Source organism: Carettochelys insculpta, chromosome 2 (assembly GCF_033958435.1).
Source record: "Carettochelys insculpta isolate YL-2023 chromosome 2, ASM3395843v1, whole genome shotgun sequence".
In the NCBI taxonomy this organism is placed as follows: Eukaryota; Metazoa; Chordata; order Testudines; family Carettochelyidae; genus Carettochelys; species Carettochelys insculpta.
In genome coordinates this window covers 232,767,009-232,780,362 of record NC_134138.1, presented here as the reverse complement: position 1 = coordinate 232,780,362, position 13,354 = coordinate 232,767,009, and positions in this window count along the sequence as shown.

Sequence of the window (13,354 nt, the reverse complement as noted above, 5' to 3'; positions counted from 1 at the left end):
GGGGAGGAAGGGGGCATCCTCATGGGTGCATCTTTCTACTCCCCTGACAATCCTGGCCCTTCAGTGGTGCTGGGGCCACCCTCAGGGAACAAGGTCAGGCGGGAGTGGAGAGATGTACCTTTGAGGGCCAAAAATCACTGATGACTCCAGCTCTTGAGCTGGGGCCCATCTGTTTCCCTGAGTAGCTTTGTTTGGCAGGGACACTGAATGGGGCTGTGTGCCCTGGAGCTGCACTGGTAAGCCAGGGTCAGGAAGGGCTCTGTCTGGGGACAGAGTCAGGACACCTGGGATATAGCCTTCCTACTCTGAGTCTCTGCCAACATCCCCAGCATGGTGCACAGGGCTGCAGCAGGCAAAGACCAGCAATTACAGCCTCCAGCTCAACTCAGTTCAACTCCAGGCACTTGTGCAGAACCTGAACAGGAGTTGCAATGGCTCCTGGCCCAGCACCAGAGACTAGAGATCCTCTCAGCATTCAGAGCTGGAGAGGGATAAAGCATTTCCCTATATTCCCCTGCAGCCCCTAAATCTGCTTGCTGTTCCTACCACCCCCAGTGTCCTGCCCCCTCCACCTCACATTGCTCCCATCCACTGACCAGTGTCTCTGAGGCACATCACAGTCTTGTGCCCTGTCTAACCCCCTGAACCATGCGGTGGCAGCCATTTTGCCTGTGGGCCTGGCTTCAACCTCATTGTAAACAGTGAGAGGTGAGAGCCAACTGTTTTAAGGGCAGCCTCTCTTCCGCATGGAGGAAAACAAGTGGGGGTAATGAGGGAACATCTGGCAGACATCAGCCCTATTGACAGTGATAGCAGACAATCATTTTACAAAAGGGAAACATGCATGAGCTGGCAACTTTTCATCACATTTTCTTGACACAGGTGGAAAAACACCACAGGGATTGCAATAAAATCACAATAGCTGGAAATTCTGTTGTTATCAAATGGCTGATACTTAGCAGATAACCTATATACATATGCACATCTTAAATGCCCTGAAGCTATACTCACTGCATATAAGCCTTGCAGTTCACTGAGCTGTAAGTCACATACACAGACTCTGGGGCCATCTTTTCCCATACGCAGAATAAGCAGCTGCATAGGGCACCTGAACATTTGGGGCCCCACTGTGTCTTTCTGTCCGCACACCCACCTCTTTCTGTCCCTGCTCTGTGGCTCTGCTGCCTCCAGAGGATCTAGTTATTTAAAAGTTAAAAAGCCAGAGCTATTAGCAGAACACTGAGCCTGTAAAAGACCCATTCAAGTGGCAATGAAGCCTTTCAACAGGCATCTGCAAACTCAGGTATATACTGTCAGTTTCTGAGTTTACTACACAGAAAAGCAAAAAAAGCAGTCCTGTACCCCTTTAAAGACTAACAATACAATGTACTAGGTGATGAGCTTTTGTGGGACAGATCCACTTCTTCACTGGTTCCCAGATCTGATGAAGTGGGTCCATCCCACAAAAGCTCATCACCTAGTACATTATTTTGTTATAGTGCTGCAGGACTGCTTTTTTTGTTCTGTGAAGATACAGACTAACATGGGTACCTCTCTGTGAATTTACTGTGATAATCTACAGGACCCTAGTTTAGAATTTGCTTTAAAACTATTTTATTAGCATATTCATGGGCAGCGGTATCATAGGCAGGGGAAGGCCAGGCCTTCCCAAACTGCCTCCCCAGCACCGCCCACACTCGGCTGCGGGCTGCCTCACAGCTCAACTGCTCTGCAGAACTCTGGGGGTAGGGCAGACTGCAGCCGCACCACCTGCCAACTGCCCAGAGCTCTGGAGCTGGGGCCCACGGCCTCATTTTGGGGAATGACGGGGGGGCTAGGCAGAGGCCACAGTTGGGGGCAGGGCCTTGGGCAGTGTGTGGGGCCTCGTACAGCAGGGCAAGGCTGGGCATACTTGCCGCCACAAGCCCTGGGGTCGCGTACCACCCATGAGTGTGTTGCCAAAGATTATAAAATCACATCCCTAAAACATCATCCCTCTCCCCGGGCTGCTGCTGGGCATAAGGGCATCAATTTAACAGTACTGCCTGAGATCCCATAAATCCTTAACCAAAGAATGAATGGACACAGAGCAGACATTCGGAATCTCAACACACATAAGCCTCTCAGTGAGCATTTAAATGGAGTGGGCCAGGCTATTAAAAACCTGAGACTATGCATCCTACGACAAAGAGACTTTAAAAGCTGATTGAAATTTGTGAACTGGGTTTCATATTCAAATTCAACACATTAACAATTGGTATGAACGAAGACAGCAATTATCTCAGGCATTACAAGGGTTGCTTCCCTTCCTTTGATGTTCATAATTATCTCAGGCAAGACACTTAACATCCCCCACCCCTCACACTCCTCCTTCAGTTCATGTATTTGATTTGTCAATTTTTATTGCAATTGTTTTTGGACCTGTACTATATAACTGGGTCTGTAGTGGAAATTCTATAGATCTGAAGAGATGGGTCTGTCTCATGAAAACTCATCAGCTAATAAGCATCGTGTTAGTCTTTAAAATACTACACAAAATACTACCCTTTTGTGTAATACTGCTGAGGTGCTGTTCCTTTAAGAGAACAGACAACCCCCGAGTTGCTCAGCTAAGAGCTGTTGAAGACTGGAAATGGGTCACATAATAAAGCAGACAAAAGGAAATCAAATGGCTGGATCTGTTCATCTATTATCTTGAAAAGACACCAAAATACACACTGGAATAGGCCACCATCTACTTCAGGGATGATGATATTGCCTGTACAAGGTGGCATGCAGCATCTTGTACCAGTGCCCAGTGAGGCTAGTCACCGCTATCAACATTTGACTCTAAAGAATACCAATTCAGACAAGCAAACGAACTGCTTTGACCCTGAAATTAGCCTGTAGGCTTGTGAGGTCAGCATGTACTGAATAATCTCCATTCCTAAATTAGAGTCAAGTTAGAAAAAATACACAGGAGACACTGAACCAAGTTCTCTGCTGGGGTAAATCAGCATACCTACCTTGAAGTTAAAAATGCAGAAGACAGACATGTTCTCTCTGAATTTTGGGCAAAGAATCAGGTCGCTCCTCATTTTAAAAATAATTCTTTACATATTACAGAGCATCTTCTTCCAAAGATCTCAAGGTGTTTTAGGGAGGTACATTAATTTCTCCATTTTATATAGGGGGTAACTAAGGCACAGAAAAGTTAAGGCCTAAATTTTTGACTATCTGCTACTACTGCATACTTCAGTGTTTAAGTGTCCTGTTTTGGATATCAAAAATTAATGGGCACCTTAGAAAACTTATACACTGGGACCTCTGTACTCCAGGTGTCCATGATGTGAGACCACCCCTGGTACAGATGTGGGGACAGGTGGCAGCTCTTTGTACTGCCACTCTCCCTCCCCCACAGCTGGAGGAACAGCAGCGCAATGATGCACTTCACCAAAGAGGTTTCCCTTTTACTCCCATAGCAGTGGGGGTGTGGTGCCTGGGAGTGATGGTGGGCACAAAAACACCTGCGCCCCCAGGAGTGGGATGCCAGGTAAGCACACCACCCCCTTGCCCCTCATGCACCTTCCCTCCTTCCCTGACCCCATCCCAGTACCCACCATGTCCCACAAAACTTCCTTAATCTGGCATCCCTCTTGGATTAAAGAGGTTCAAGTGAATTATTGACTAGCCCCAAAATAAATAATACATCCCAAGTCTCCAGACTGTCAGCTCCATTTTCCATCCACTAGACGGACACCTATAACATTTGAACCAGTTCACCCATTCCTGATCCTCACTGTATTTTTGTCTAGATTATTTATCCACAAACACTGAGAAGGTTCCCAGTCCTTCCATTCTTGCAGACAAAATCGCTGCGAAAGTCAATGGGAGCTTTCTCCAGGTAAGGACTGAAGCTGTGGGCTGGAAACTAAAGAGTAACTCAAGCCAGAGAAAACACCACCCTCTTCAGAATCTAGAAAAAATATAATCAAAGTAAAAGAAAACATTAAAACAAAGGAAATTATTTTGAAAGAAAGAAAGGAGACAAGAACTTCAGGAAATATCTCCTCTTCCAACCTGGTCTAGAAGCAAAAGCAAATTTAAAGATATTAAGCGTTTTTGGTTTGCAAAAGCCACCAAGTTATAACATTTTGTTCTGATTTTGTACCCTCCACAACACTTGCAAAGACTCCAGGAGGCTCATCTGAAAAGCAGTCCAGGCCCATTTATCTTCCTTTCTCTCTCTCTCTCTCTCTCCGCTCAGTAACTCCCATTATATTTGCAGTTCAGAGAAGCTCAATCCTTGCTGTCTAATTCTAATGCAGAAAACTAAATGTTATCACGCTATTCATTAAGTCTGGTCCATTAACCAAATGTCGTGTAAGCCCCCAGAAGTGTTCTACAGTCAGAGAAAGGAGCAAAGAATCACAGGAAGATAATCTGACTCATCATGAACTGCGACGGAGTACCGCTGATCTCTCCCAATACGGGCCTCAGCATTCTTCCAATGCCTTCCCTTCTCTTCCCTCCCTCCCTCCCCCACTCCTTCACAGTTTTCCCATCTGTTATCTCTATTACTTGCTTTTCCCCAGCTTTTATTCCTCTAGGCTAACCAGTGAACACCGTCTGCCTGGTCACTCTCTGACTTAACTCCATGGCTGGGGCTAGATTGTCATGTGAAGAAACATGCAATTAAACCCACCTTGTATACATCTGACTCCCTTCCATGTGGAAAAGGGATCAGTCAGCCACAAAGCAGTATTCCCACCAAATGCTGTGGAGAGCTCCTTGCAGCATCCAGGAGTTGCTCACCTGGAGAGGAGTGCGCTGGGACCCCAGATAGGGCAGGGAAGACTCATTCCATACTCCAGCCCAAAGGGGAAACTCCTCAAAAAGTAATACAGCCCGGGCTAGTATGCATTCCTGAGGAGTGCTCATGCCATGCCTTTAAAGACTAGCTCACAGGATGCCAGTTGGCAGGGAAGGCACATCAGTATGGTTCTACTGCGCTGATAAGATGACAGGGAGCCTTCAGATACAGGCCTGACCCACCAGTGGTTCCCATTAGCTCCATTGGATTTGGGGGCTGACCTTGGTTCCATTTCTAGATCAAACTGGGTCCCCAGTAGAACAACCTGGAAAGAACTCCATTCAGGGAACACCAATGCAGTCCTCCCCCTGGCCTTGCTGCCCCCCAGGTCCAACAATGGGAAGGCTGATGGGGGGTAGTTGCCCTGGGGCCCAGATATTCAAAAGGGCCCAGGGCTGTTCAGCTGCTACTGTGTCAACAGCAGCAGCCAGAGCTCTGAGCCCTTTAAATCGCCATCGGCGCCCGAGGTGGTGTACCCCCAGTGGCACTGAAGAGGTGGGCAGAGAGGCATGAGACTAGCCCTGCCACCTGAAGCCCTGCCCTTTGTGCAAGTATGGAACCCCCTCCTCTCCCCTCCCTTTGCTGCCTCCGTATTTTTTTTTTAACCGAGAATCAAACAACCTGCCTCATGGTTTCTGCAGGAGTTTCCTAAGGAGAGCTTAGTTTGAGTGCTTCTGCCACTCACAACCCCAGGAGGACTCCCCCCCCCCCCCCCCCAAGAACAGGGCAAACTCATCACAGCTTATGGCAACAATCCAGAGCCTTGTGAAATGTGTTTCCCAACCTTCCACATGATTGTGCCCCCTCACAGGTTTCTAAAACCCACCACAGTTACCCAGCAGTCTGCCTGGGTTTCCAATCCCATTCTCAGTGTCCCACCAAAAAGTGCCTTGCAACCGATGGCACTTTAATTGTCCTAGCAGTTTCTCACCACCTTACTGCTCTCTCTTCTTGTCAGTCTCTCAGTCCAGTGAGTGCTGCATGGTCCTTCCACACCACAGCAACAGACTTTTGGCAATACAGTACATGGGAGACTCTGTAGTCCCCGCTCCAAGGCATCCGTTATCTCCAAACACAAACCCTCAGGTCCTGCACTGCACAGGTGTTGCGTGCATTGCTCACCAGGGGATGCACCGTATGGATTTTTTACTCTGAGCCTCACCTGACAGCACTAGTTTCATTAGCAGATAAAAATACTGTATAGTGACCCCCCTCACCACCCCGCCCCAAGTTATACAAAGGTTGGAGTGTGGTTCTGAGCAGGCTGACATTCACTCTATTTCTTATACTGGATGAATTGATGTACACCTTCCTAGCCTATAAGCCACATTCAGTGGGACCCATCCACACTGGGGCATGAGCTGTGCTTCCTGAAGAGGTTAACTTGTGGGGGTGGAGCCAAACCACACTGGAAACAATGCTGAGACTAGCCAGCCAAATCAAGTCCAAACCATTTAAGTCCAATGGGCAGAGGAGAGGGGGTTGCTACAGTAATACCATGATATGATTTTGTCAGGATCTTGGGTTTTGTACCTCAAGCCCCCCTCCCTCTTCCACCCTCAGTTGCAGGATGGGCAGGGTTCAAAACCACATAAGAAGCAAAAATGAATTTATAAAGAAAGACCAAAGCAAGTACATGGGACGGTCTTTCCCATATCACCCCGGTGCTCCTGCACACATAGTCCACACAGTCAGTGGGCTGTACAGAACAGAGGAGCCCAAGCAGGGAGAGGACCTGCATTAAGAAGTACAGTATGTGTCTCTGTATCTCCACCCCCTTCCAAAAACTGTGAAAAAGTGCCATGTGTGCTAACACATCACGAAGCAGCAGTAATTTGGTTACATGATCGGTGATCCCCACACAAAGCTATCAAAGGGCCCCTAGGTGGGTCAGCAGCCACTGGCAGCATGACTACTGGCCACCAGGGCTGCTTTGACTGCTGGTGACAGGACACAGAAGGAGGAAAAGCAAAGGATGAGGCCTTGTAGCTGGCAGAGGTCTGCAAAAGTGGAGCCTTTTTCTATCTGCAAAGCTCTGGCGTCTGCTGTCCTTGATTCCTAAGTCCAGGGGTTTGCCTCCTCCTCATGCGTCTCAGACTAACAGGAAACTGTGCTGACACCACTGGTTGGGTTTTTGTATTTGTTTCCTCTGCACACATCTTTGCCCAGGGAGACATCTGGAGCATCATGATAATTTTAATGAAAAGAGTAAACTCACATCTCCACTGCCAGGTAATACTTTCACAGATGCTAAGCAAGCCCCTCTATTGTAAGTAATGAAAATATTTGAGGAAGCTGAGTGCAATTTAATGAAAAAGGTGCAAAAGGAAACTCTGGACCAATTCAGTTCCCTCCTCTCTTTTTCTGCCTTACATTCACTTGCAAATGATTAGACACTTGCAGCAAAAACATATATTTTAGTTGGGAAAAGTCCCAGCAGGCTGATTGGGTGGGCCCTTGTGCTTTGATTGAGTGCCAAGTCCCGCTGTCTGGGAAGGAGGAGACCAGAAAAAAAGTTCTTCCTGTTACAGGCCTATAATAACAAAAATGTTAGCAGAAATCATGAGAGGCAAGTTGACTGAGTTCAGCAGTGGAGGGAAATTGTACTTTAAGGTCTTCTCTCCTTTTCCACATCCTCTCTCCTCACTTGACAGCCCCTCTCTTCTCCAAGAACAGTCTCATTTGTTTTTGAAGGGGTCTGTGCGGGGCTGTTCCTCAGAGAAACAGTCTAACTGCTTTGAAATGAGAGTCCACTGTGGCTCAAAATGGATAAGTGCACATCTATGTAATGCTGACAGACCCAGGTTACCAACCCCAGGGATAGAACCTACAAGCATAGGGTCTAAAGCCCTGCACCCTACCACATGAGCTAAAGGCCTGCTGGCTCTCAGCCAACACTGTAGAGTAGAGACTTCACTCACCCCACATGAGGTCGCAGTGCCTCTGGGTACTACATCTACATTACCCTCTACAATTTGCCACAAAATGGCCTTAGAATGCTTTGGCCTGAGGATCTTGCCAAGGAAATGGTGAATGTGAACTAGGGATGGCTATTTCAGTAAACAGCAGCAAGCGCCACTCAAGAGACCATCTTCATATACAAAATGCAGTAAATTGTAGTAATTAGTTGCAACGTGACTTGCAACGTAAAGCTTCAAGTTCTAATGTGATTTAGACATTCCATCAGCACACAGACTGTAATGTCCCATCTAACAATCTCATTTGAGCTGTTGTTTCAGCCTGTAACACTTTATTTAGGATTTGTCACCTTTCTGGTTTTTATGTAGTTTGTTCCTGATAAGCCTGTTCACAAGCCTTCCAATAAAAGGGTGGAAGTGGTTGCTATGTAACCATTTTGCCATTGATTGCCTATATAATGCACCTTTAAATCTCTGCCTGAAGAGAGGCAGCCATTTTGTGTTCAGGTCAGTGTGGACCTTCACGAAGGACATGTATGCAGACACACAGAATGCTCTCCCAAAGAGACAGTCAAAACAAAAAAGCAGCCCAGTAGCACTTTAAAGACTAACAAAGTAATTTATTCGGTGATGAGCTTTTGTGGGACAGACCCACTTCTTCAGACCATAGCCAGACCAGAACAGACTCAGTATTTAAGGCACAGAGAACTAAACGTAGTAATCAAGGTTGACAAATCAAAAAAATATAATCAAGGTGAGCAAATCACAGAGCAAAGGGCAGAAGGGGTGGGGGGAGTCAAGAATTAGATAAAACCAAGTACACAAAAGAACCCCTATGATGAGCTAGAAAATTCCCATCCTGGTTCAAACCATGTGTTAATGTGTCAAATTTGAATATAAAAGAAAGTTCAGCATACTTTTGCATACTTGGCTTTATCTAATTCTTGACTCCCCCCCCCACACCTTCTGCCCCTCTGCTCTCTGATTTGCCCACCTTGATTACATTTGTCTGATTTGTCAACCTTGATTACTACGTTTGGTTCTCTGTGCCTTAAATACTCAGACTGTTCTGATCTGGCTATGGTCTGAAGAAGTGGGTCTGTCCCACGAAAGCTCATCACCAAATATATTACTTTGGCTGTGTGTACACGTGCCCCAAACTTCGAAATGGCCATTTGCATGGCCATTTCGAAGTTTACTAATGAAGCGCTGAAATGCATATTCAGCGCTTCATTAGCATGCGGGCGGCAGCGGCGCTTCGAAATTGACGAGTCTTGCCGCCGCGTGGCACATCCAGACGGGGCTCCTTTTCGAAAGGGCCCCGCCTACTTCAAAGTCCCCTTATTCCCATGAGCTCATGGGAATAAGGGGACTTCGAAGAAGGTGGCGTCCTTTCGAAAAGGAGCCCCGTCTGGACGTGCCGCGCAGCGGCAAGGCTCGTCAATTTCGAAGCGCCGCTGCCGCCCGCATGCTAATGAAGTGCTGAATATGCATTTCAGCGCTTCATTAGTAAACTTCGAAATGGCCATTTGCATGGCCATTTCGAAGTTTGGGGCACGTATAGACACAGCCTTTGTTAGTCTTTAAAGTCCTACTGGGCTGCTTTTTTGTTTGGATAGTATATAGACTAGTATGGCTCTCTCTCTGTTACTATTCAAAGAAACAGTGTTTCTTGTTTCAATGTTCTTGTATAAACTAAGTCATTGTAACTGAAAGTATATGTTTTGTTGTTTAAGTATGGAAAAATGTAAAAGAAGCAAATATGTGCACTATGTAATCTGTAGGTGAAAGTCAGTGGGTTGGTATAAGATTTGACACGATTAAATGGTTGATTCCTCATTGTCTTACACCTGTAGTAAGAGCTTAGGCCCATTTTGTACTGTCTACGCAATGTGTAGGGTGATGCTGAGCCAAACTTTACAGAACTATAAAGAAGATTAAGCCCACCCTAGGTAGTTCTTTTCTGCACCTTTCCCAGATTTCTACTAGATTTAGTGTCCCTCTGCCAAGAGAATTGAGGAGCGCATTCATCCCATGACTTTAACTTCTCTTACATTCAAACAGTCTCTCTTTCCTCCATTGTTTTCCATCAATCTTTCAAAATGTAAGTAGTGATAACCCAACATGAAATGGTCCAACTTTTAAAATTGTGTGTTTAAAAGTTTGTAATTTAGGTACTATACATGTGGAGCAAGGGAGACCTGAACAGAAAGCATATTTTTTGATCTCTGATAATGAGTGATTAAGATTAAATTTATGTCTTCTTCTTATATCTTCTGTGATGCAATGTTTAGTAAGTAACTGAGAGAGGCTCCATGATATTTTTGCAATTAGCATAAACCCAACTTGGCATGGTGCAGTCTACACTCTATTAAACATATGCACCAATGAAGAATTTTGGGAGACAAAAGTATGAGAAACTAAGATGGGGTGGACAAAATCATGCCCACGGGCCAGATCCAGCCCACCATGCATTTGTCTCTGGCCTTCCCAGCTGATTAGCAGAGCGTGCATACTTACAGCCAGCAGCTTGTGTTCAGCTGCCCCTCCCCCACCTTGTTCTCTCTGCTGCCAAGTTCCTAGGATTCTCCTGCTAGCTGTGCGGAGGGGGAGAGGGTGGAGGAGTGAGGGTAGCACTGAAGTCAGGGTGTTCCTCTGCCCTCACTCCCCCATATCCCTTCTCTGCAGAATGGGATCAGTGAGAGGGAGATACACAGTGGAGCTGCTCCAGTCTGAAGCATGGATTGCAAGTAACTCAGGAGTGAAAAGCAGGGGTGGGATGACAATGGAGCAGGACCGATTTCCCTTAAGAAGACGGGGGGCAGCTTCTCTCAGAAACTTACCCAGCAGCCGCCAGCACATGCACTCTGTGTCACTGTCATACATACCCAGTCTGGGCCACACACACACATACACGCAAGACACTTAACTCCCCTCACCCCACTCCTTCAGTTCAATGTATTTGATTTGTCAGATTTTATTGCAATTATTTTTTTTGGACCTCTGTGCTATATAACTGGGTCTGGACTGGAAATACTATAGATCTGAAGAAGTGGGTCTGTCCCATGGAAGCTCATTACCTAATAAATCATTTTGTTAGTCTTTAAAGTGCTACATGACTGCTGGCTTGTTTTGTTAGAATACAGACTAACATGGCTACCTCTCTGTTACTACACATAGTCACTGTCACTTGTATACTGCAGCACACATTAAATCTGTGTCACAAGGTCTGTCTCTAACACACAAAGTATTTCTCCTTCACACTCACACACTTTGTCTTTCTCTGTAGTCCCCACACCCACCCCTTCTGCCCAAGCCCCGCCACTTCCTGGAGGCCCAGAGCCAGCTGGCAACCAGTACCAAACCTCATGGAATGACCCCTCTGCAAAAATTATTGCCCACCCCTGGACGAAGACCTACTATTAAAACACGTGTTGTGTGCATATGACTCTTCCCTCCTTCTTTTATGCATGCAATTATGCATGAACAATTAATTCAGTAAAACAACAACGCCTTTTCCCAAATATGTAACAAACTCTATGGCCAAAGAGGTTTGAACAAAAGGCAACTGACCCCTCCCATATTTTTGACCAGTCTAACTGCTATGCATAGTATTGTGGTTTTGTCAGGTCCCGTTTGGAACTCCAGCTATATCATTTAGAAGAACTTTATGTGGAATGCAGAATTTGAGGCATGCGCTCCTCTGGTGTGCTACTGACAGCCACGTCACCTCCTCCAGCTCACTTGTTTTTTTTTTTTATTTCAGATAATTCTCTGTCTTCTTCATCCCATAGATCATTACCTTGCTTAAGTATTACAGGTATGAAATATTTTCCATGTGTAAATTAAATACAACTCTGAGATATTTAAAAATCTTTAGTTTCAATTTGCATTTTAACTTTGTTTCCACTGAGGTGCTCCAATAACTTCTAAACTAGAAATCTATAGTGCTGTCATTCAAGGAGATCAATTGCTGTTGAACAAGTACTGTTGAAAGCAATCATGCTGTACTTCTGAATAAAGGTGTAAAGAATAGGGGAAAGCATTATAATACAGCTGAATAAAACCAAATTTATTCCCCAAAATCTGTAATAAGTGAATTGGTTGCACAGAGCCTCATATGCTGCTCTTGCACATTCCAGGACACACGCAAAAAAGTCATATCTTGGCAGTGCTCTGATTTCTACATTTCTGCCAAGGGCTGAATTCAATTACTGTTGCATCTATGGAAATACTTGCCTAACTAGAGGGGCTATGTCTGACTTTGATTAGTTTCATATAAAATGCAAAGAACACAGTCAAAGAATCTGGCCTGTCTAGAGAATGCTGGGAAGTTTCAAATATAAAGATGCATGAACCAGCCCCTAAGTTTTCTTTTTCCCTCTTGATTTTGCATGAATTTCAGCATACCAAAGAAGCGCAAGACAGGTAGTTGTGGAAAGCAAAACTCCTTTCTCTACCTGCAACATGGGAAACAGAATTGTAAGTGTCTCCACCCTCAACAATATGCTACAGCTCAGCTCTAGACGAACTGTTTCCAAGGCTAAGAAGTCACTGAAGTTTCCAAGAGCATCAAAACTGAAGGTCATCCTTCCACACACAAAGCCCAAGTAAATAGGCTTTCTCCAAGGAACCCAGAGAGACAGAGGGAGAGAGTGCCTTATAAATCCTGCCTCTCCTTTGGATGAAGCTTCCTTTTCTTTTTTATAATGCAATGGCTTGCGCAGAACTCAGCAGATACAGCTGAGACAGATGGGCTAATTACCGAATGTTTGTAGGTCAGCATCACGCTGCTGTGGACCTTCCCTGATGCAATTTTTGGCAGGTAACGTTTGATAACATGGCAGAATTTTTTTTCCAGTTAAAGCTAGGCTTCCTAAATGCAGGCCATTGCATAATACTATTTGTGGCAAATAATGTCATGATGGAAATATTCATGCAGTATGGCTATAACAGCAGAGACCTGGACACCCACCCCCACCGTGTGGACCACATTGGAGAGGTTGCAACAGATAAAGAAGAGCCCTAAAAGACAGAGGGAAAATTTGATTTGTGAAATGCTAAATCAATTAGCAAGTGAGTGCAGACATCAGGAACAATGCATGGAAAGAGAGCTGTGGAACCCTAGCAACCCCCAGGCTCTCTCCAGGCAGGCCACAAAACATATGGAGGAACAGGCAGAGATCCTCAAGTTTCTAGTGAAGCAGCACAGTGATCCCACACAGGTTCACCTCCGCTCCCACAACTGAGGTCAAATTCTTTGTCCAGCAACTTCCACGCTATACCCTCTCATTGCTTTTCACTCTCTGAGACTTCTCATGTTCCCGTGCACATCACCCCCTCTATGATATCTCAGTGGCTTGAGCGTTGGCCTACTAAACCCAGGGTTGTGAGCGCAATCCTTGAGGGGACCATTTAGGGATCTGGGGCAAATATAAAAAGATGGTGCTTGGTCCTGCCAAGAGTGCAGGGTACTGGACTTGATGACCTCCCAAGGTCCCTTTCAGCTCTATGAGATGATATCTGGACCTACTCACATTTATGGGTTGTCACCCTTTCCCAGCACCTCTCTTACCAGCTGTTG